This window comes from Phoxinus phoxinus, assembly GCF_949152265.1.
Source record: "Phoxinus phoxinus genome assembly, chromosome: 8".
NCBI classification, from domain to species: domain Eukaryota; kingdom Metazoa; phylum Chordata; class Actinopteri; order Cypriniformes; family Leuciscidae; genus Phoxinus; species Phoxinus phoxinus.
Genome location: NC_136883.1, coordinates 18,308,035 through 18,315,747, shown reverse-complemented (window position 1 = coordinate 18,315,747; position 7,713 = coordinate 18,308,035). Strand labels below are relative to the sequence as shown.

Below are 7,713 nucleotides of genomic sequence, written 5' to 3'. Positions count from 1 at the left end.
AATTTGGAAATGAAACAAAAGTACTTAAATAAAGAAAATAAAAAGAGACGGACTCCAGAGAGGAGTCGATCGCGGACTTCACATGATGAGCAGACGATGAAGGCAGGAAGCGAGAGAACAGGAGAGCAGAGAGCGATTTTGGCTTTTAAAAATGTATAGCTCCACCTTCGTTTGGCGCGAGCAGCCAATCAACTTTAGTGATTTGGAAGCGGGAGAATCCCTTTGTTTGCTGGGAACATCCTTCTGGCTCGAATTACCAAAGCGTTTGACTTAAAACTTTTCGGCCCCAGAAATATGAAATGTGTAAAACAATGTACGTTACTGCATCCTGCTATCGGAATTCGACTCCGTTAGATTTAGAGAATTACAACGACATTAAACACTTCGGATTAAGATTATATGATAACAAAGTTACATAAGATATACACATTAGAAGCATTTAGAGTTTGATTAATACACATTAACATGATAACCAGTCCTACTCAGTTATGACACATAAATGGCAACACAGGAAAAATATAAAAATGCATTTGGTAAGGTCTTACATACTCACTTAAAAAAGTTGGGTTAAAAACGACCCAACAACTAACCCAATGGTGGGTTGATATAGCACCGACCTAATGTTGGGTTATTTTAACCCAATAAATTAGGTAACTAGTTTTACCCAATAAATTGGGTTACAAAAAACTAATTTGTTGGGTTATTTGGCCAAAATTATGCATTAACCAACCTAGTATTATTATTTTATTATTATACTATTATTGCCATGTAAATAAATAACTTACAACTTCAGTATATTGACAATGCTTTATTTACATTCAATGGCATTACATTCAAAGGCATTACATTCAAAAGTTATTATTGCAATTGTTTTAATTTATTTCCTAAAGGTAAGAAATTGTTTCAATAAATAAAAAAGGTGACCGTGTTTTGAGGGAACACCTCCAGAAACAGAATATTAATGTTAAAATTAATTAATTTAGAATTATGTTTTAAGTTCTAAGAAACATGGAGCACAAAAACAAATAAACAGTTGTAAACATTACAAGTTGTAAAAAAATGCATTAAGTCATTGTTGCAATTGCTTTAATTTACTTCCTTAAGGTAAGAAATTCTTTCAATAAATAACAAAATAAATAAAAGTAATGCAATTATAAACTGCCTCATAAGACAACATTGTGTTGAGGGAACACCTCCAGGCACAGAATATTAATGCTAAAATTAATTTATTTACAATTCTGTTTTAAATTCTAAGAAACATGGAATACAAAAACACAAATAAACAAACAAAACAAACAAAATCAAGTCCACTTTATCCAATTATAAACTGCCTAAGTAGGCGACAGTGTGTTGATGGAACTCCCCCTGGCACAGAAACTGCCAAACAGGCTTTGGATACTCAGGCCTCATCCACACTACTGCATTTTAGTTTAAAAACGGAGAATTAAAACGAATACGATCTCCGTCCACACCAGTGTTTTAGCTGCGTATTAGAATTGATCTCCGTCCACATTAAAACGACTGAAAACGCGGATCACGTGACCACTCACCAACACTGGGCGTGCACGTGCAGGTGTAAACAGACGCATGTAGGCGGTGATAGCATTTTAAAATGCAGAATTGACTTTCACAACAGCTGCTAGCAAAGACATCAACATCAGTAACGCTTGTAATTCGTTATCCATGTTGCAGTCACTAACGTTACGTAGTCCAGGCTGGTTTGTATGTTTTCTTCCCGGGGACGGGTCATGTGATGGGTGTCTGACGAATCAGGGAAGGATACGCCATGACTGATGACACCCAATCATAGAGCCGAGCGTGAGCCTCTGCGTCATCGTTTGTCAAGTCCTCCGTTTTGACCGTCTTCACTAAAACGCCCTCCGGGGATTCAAAACGGGGTCGGAGCGTTTTTAAACTTCTCCGTTTTAGGTCTTCGTTTTTGCCGTTGTAGTCTGGACGGGAGGTGCAAACGTAGCAAAAGGTCTCCGTTTCTAAACGAAAACGCAGTAGTGTGGATGGGGCCTCAATTTCCAAAACATAAAATTATTTAAAGCATGTATCCACAGCTTGTAAAAGTCTGTCTTGCTCTAGTGCCGCTCCTCCCACAATGACGAAGGCTTGTGAGCAGTTGAATTTATCCCCAAGCTGCAGGACATGAGGGAATTGCCTCCGTTGCTCCTCCACCTCCAAATATTGAATGATGTTTGTTCCAACCTTTAAATAGAATTTTGAAATGGTAAATATGCACACATGGATCAAATATTACCCAAAATGTGTTGTCATAAATTATGTACCTACAGGCTATAAATCAACAAATGCTTGTTTTGCCTCCTGGTAAGAGGGCCGAACCATCTTGCAGCCAGTTTTGTATGGCAATGGAGGAAGGATAGCTGGCAGGGTTTTCAAAGCAACATCTCCAAGAGTGTCTTTACATTAAACAAAAAGAACAATGGATTAATCTTTAAACAAGTGCATTATATTATAGACAAAATATTACAACTTGACATGAAAGTACAGAGCTGTTGTGCAGGATTTTCTCACCAGAAGAAATGTTAGTCTGAACAGGAAGATCCAAGGCTCTCTTCTCGGTCTTGCGATATGAAATGATTCGTTGAGATGCATGTCCCCAAATTTCAAAGTCCTGAGCAATCTAAAAATGAATAAAGAAAAAGAAAAGTTAAAATCACACCAACACCTCATATGGTGCAGTAACAAATAAATTGTGGACATTTGTTTTTCAATATGAAAAATCAAGCTTGGTGAATCAAATCAAGTGGGATTAATTTTTTTTAAATATAGAAAAATATAATTAAAATGCCACTAAAAGAAAAGATTTAGATTCCGATCTTATACCTATTTATTTTAAGGAATCAAATCTAGAAAAGAATATACATTTTAAATAAAAAAACGTGTATATAAAACCAACACCAATAAGCAGAAATGAAGTTGCGTATGCGTGTATGTGTACCTGCATTTGTGTTTGTGTGGGTGTCAGGTCTCACAAATGATGCCCTAAATGTTAGAGCGCTGTTCACAAATGCACTGTTGCACCTGCGTGTGTGTTTGTGTGTATGAGCAAGCATTGTTCCAAAATGCATTTGTGACTCAAAGCTTTCCTTTCTGTGTGAACAGAAATGTTCTGATTTATTCTGGATTTATTTCTAAAAAACTGAAAAAACCCTCTTGGGAATTGTAATAATGTAATAAATTCATACAGGTTAGTAGGGACATGGTGGGAAAGTTATGACAAAAGTTTGTGAATGCATCAAACACTATTTGACAAATGCATTCGCAACCATCTATGTTATTGAACTTAATACATGAAGTACATTCTTCCATTCAACTTGTGGCCCACAACAATAAAACAATAACAAACAAATAATAAAATAGTTTATCTTTTACACAGGAATTTTCTCTGTAAATCCTTTGTGAATTTACATTTGAGATTTTTTTTACGCTGTTCAGGAGCCATGTGCCAGTGAAAAGTGATGAGGGTAATAATTCAGATGCAGTTTGACCAATGTTTGCGTTACGTACATTACGTACGTTACGATGGCAATGCAAAAAGGCACACATTGAATGGCGTATTGAAGGAGTGCAAAAAGAGGACGTATGATCACCATAGTTTAACACTTTGTAGTATTTTAAATTCACACTAGTTGGGATAGCCCAAGTAGACATTTGCGCTACAATGTAGGCCTTTATATAACACAGCATAACGTTACCTTCTTCCTGTAAGTGACTGCGACACTGGATGGACGAGGCTTCCGCTGGGTCTTGAAGCCGAGCGCGTCGGTCAAATATCTGAAAATATGAATAACTTCCCACAAAGTATTAGCAGCTAGAAAGAACATTGAGGAAGAGTATCACAATCGAGTATTAAGAAATGCCATCGGTGCCGTTAGTCGCAGATAGCGGACGAAAAGCAGTCGACAGGGGAGATAAACATGGAAATAATCTAAGTAAACAGAAAAAAAAGCGGCAATAATACTGTAAGAGCTTAAAGTCACTTCATAACGAAAAAAAATAACATGTATACAATATGCATAGCCTATAGATACTGTATAGTGTAATATTAACTCACCCGTGCCGTGTATCTGCTATCACACTTGCGGTGGTCAACCGTTGAAATTTTAATTTTAACCCAACGGACTGCGTTGTTATAGAAACAACCCAATAAATGTTCCGAATAACCCAACAGAACGACCCAATATTTTTAACCCAGCTATTGGGTACGCAAAATAACCCAACGTTTTTTAGAGTGTATGATTCCTTTGAAGGAATGTCCTTGTGTGTGTGTGTGCTTCTGGAGACACGTGGGTGTCCGGTGTGAGGAATGTGGGGGTGTCGCGTTACGTGTCTCTTTGTGTGTGTGTGTGTGTTGGAATGGACGAAAGAGACGACGCTCTCGTCTGGTCACACAACGAATGAAGTGTATTAGAGAATCACGATTCATTAATTTGAAAAGCAGCTGTCATTGTCAATGTTGCTACAATATATATATTTATATATATATATATATATATATATATATATATATATTATATTATTATATATAGAATAATAATATACATGTTAAAAATAGGGGGGGGGGGGGAGAATATACACACATACCGGTATATATATATATATATATATATATATAATTTTTTTTTCTTATATGTGCCCTCGATGCGCACTTTTGCAGAACCCACACTGATGCAAGCTCTAAAGCAGACTTCTTCTCGACAGTCAAAGGGGAGTTACGTTATTGCCCGTTGTGCACAGGAACCCTAAAGGCACCGGGGTGGCGGTTTATATATATATATATATATATTTATTATTATTATTATTTTTCTTACGACTATTCGGGCACTTTTGGGTCTCTTAACGTGCTCAAAAACTCTTGAAACTTTGCACATGGGTCAGAACCCGCGGCCATCAGGGCTTGCATGTAATAATATGAATATGAAAATCGGTATACTTATAGATCTCATCGGTTCATATATCCTTCGTGCTTTTACTTTTTACGCCAGCCCAACAGGAAGTCGGCTATTTAGGGTAATTTAAAAACGCATGTTCTGGCATTTGAAATACTCCTCCAAGAGAATTCATCCAAACACCACGAAACATAAAGTCAGCATGAAGTCAAGACATTGAGGATGATAAATTGCCAGGGGATTTTTGATATCTCGAACGGTTTGGCCGTGGCGAGGAAACTAATTTATGGCGAATATTGGAAACAGGAAGTGTGTTATAACTTCTGCATACATTAACTGATCTTGATGAAACTTCAGCATTGTCAGGGTTCCCGCGGGGTCTTAAAAAGTCTAAAATTCTGAACTTTAAATTTAAGGCCTTAAAATGTCTTAAAAACGGCCAGATTTTCATCCGAGGTCTTAAATTTAATTTAGTCAGGTCTTAAAAAGGTTTTACCCTCGTTCTTTTCCTGAAATGCTGGCCACACAAAGTTATTACAAAATAGCAAAAAAGTATTGAGTCGTAGCCTACAAAGCGGAGCTGTAGCAGGGGTCTCCGACACGGCGCTCGCGAGCTGCCAATAGCTCGTGCCCTGATTGGCGGTAGCTCGCCAAGAGTCCGTTCACATATTGCGTCTATAGAGCTGGTAAGTCCCGCCCCCTCCGTAAAAGCCCGCTGGACCTCAAAGTTGAAAAACCGTCAATGCAAGTGAATGGGAGAAAATAATTATTTTCTGGTCCCGTTTGAATTGTGCCATGAATGTGAACATATGTTGTCTGTGAATTTTTTATATAATCTTTCATGTTACAAGTTTGACAGTATATGGTATGATTCGTCGGCTAGCAGTTGTGGAAAAGACATAACGAGAAAGACTACATGTCGCCTATGTGACGTCACCCCATAAAGTTGACTTACCCGTGGTTTTCGCCAACCTCAACGATTTTGTCCTCTCCCTGAAAGAAGGCGGTGAAGTGCACTAAAGACACAGCCATGTCTAGCGGGATCCGTGAGCTAGAGCCGTGAGCTAGTGGTGTTGACGTTTCAAACGCGCCGAAAGCAGCGAAGAGTTGTAGTCCACAAAGTGCTCTCACACAAAGTCTACCTGTATCAAACTTCTACCCACTAAATTGTAGCATTTTTCACACGAAAGATTATATAAAAAATTCACAGTCAACATATGTTCAAATTCATGGCACAATTCAAACGGGACCAGAAAATAATTATTTTCTCCCATTCACTTGCATTGACGGTTTTTCAACTTTGAGGTCCAGCGGGGTTAGCGGAGGGGGCGGGACTTACCAGCTCTATTGCGCGCTCAAGTTCGTTATTTCAAATTTAGGCGCGCGCCAAGCGCACTCATATTAGAAGCAATGTGGCCGTTTTTTCCAGGCGGAGCGAGATAAAAAAAAAGCTCAAGTTTTCAGAATTTTGCAAGCGCACCGCAGGTCGTGTCGTGTGACAAGAACCAACCAATCCGCTTCACCTTTTCCGTAACAACATTGAAAGTTCAGTCAACATGAAGTATGGGGGTGCCGTGCACCCAAACACTACAGGTGTTTTTCTCTTCTCCGTAAATAAATAATGGCTACAGCAAGCGTTTATCAGTGGTGGAAATCCATTAGCTAGCTACTACTTCTTTGTCGTTGTGGAGAGCGCAGTGCATGGTTGCATAGCAACGACAGACGCAACGGGAAAATCAGACCAAATCTTACTATTGATAATAAAAGATAAGCTAATGTGCATTGTAAATGTCAGTAATTTATCTTTTTTTGACACATTAATTCTATAAAAAAATATTTAAAGGCTGAGATACGTGAGGTTTATCTTTTTATAAAACCTTTTTTTGTCAAAACTTTATTTTAACTTGTACATGTTAGTAGATAACATGTTGCAAGATACTCTTTTAAAATCTAGCCATATTTTTTATGTTATTATTGTAATGTTTATGTAAACAAAAAGTGCATATTGATGCTAATTTTATTTGTCATTTGCTGGTTAATGCGTCATGTAGGTCTTAAATTTAAATCTTTATGGTCTTAAAATGTCTTAAAAAGGTCTTAAATTTGACTTACTGAAACCTGCAAGAACCCTGATTGTGTTCATTGTAAGAGGCCCATCACAAGGATGTGACTATTGTGAGTCAACGTTATAGCGCCACCAACTGGCAGCAGGAAGTGTGTCACTTTCAAAATGCTTTAAAATAACCCTCTTATTTTTACCCGATTTGCTTCAAACTTCATCTGTATAATGTAAACACACGGCAGATGTGGACCTGTGAAAGGATTATTGATATCTTAAATACTGTTGCCATGGCAACGCATCAAACTTTAATCTTTTTTTCTGATGTTTTTGAGACTCTTAGCATGCTTGAAATTGGATGAAACTCGACAGACACATTACATTTTTAAGCTAGTAGATACGTGCAACGTTTCAGAAACGGGCGTGGTGAGGGGCTCAGTAGCTCCACCTTTAGTCAAAAATGGGGTATTAGTTTTACCTACAGTAACAAAAATCAGTATGGATATTGTTCTCCTCGAGCCGGAAAACTTTCTAATTTACACTCATTAGCCCCGACCAACAGGAAGTCAGATATTTTGGTTTGAATGGGAGAAAATCTGAGAATTTTGCCAGTCTCTCTCAGTGTCTGTGTGTGTGTGAGAGGAGGGGGGCTTTATGTTAACCCTTTCTCTGCTGTGTGCGACTTCTCGGGCACTTATGGGGCCCTTGACGTGCTCAAAAACTCTTGAAACTTTG

General features: G+C 38.0%; 1 long non-coding RNA gene across 1 annotated transcript; it reads right to left on the bottom strand.

Annotated features, from left to right (window-relative positions):
- Positions 1-790: 790 nt before the first annotated feature.
- LOC307002812 lies at positions 791-4,261 on the bottom strand. Its single transcript, XR_013798540.1, has 4 exons — positions 3,726-4,261; positions 2,542-2,650; positions 2,299-2,426; positions 791-2,214 (listed from the first exon to the last, which is right to left on the bottom strand). It is a non-coding gene; the product is annotated as an uncharacterized lncRNA (long non-coding RNA).
- Between the last annotated feature and the right edge of the window lie 3,452 nt (positions 4,262-7,713).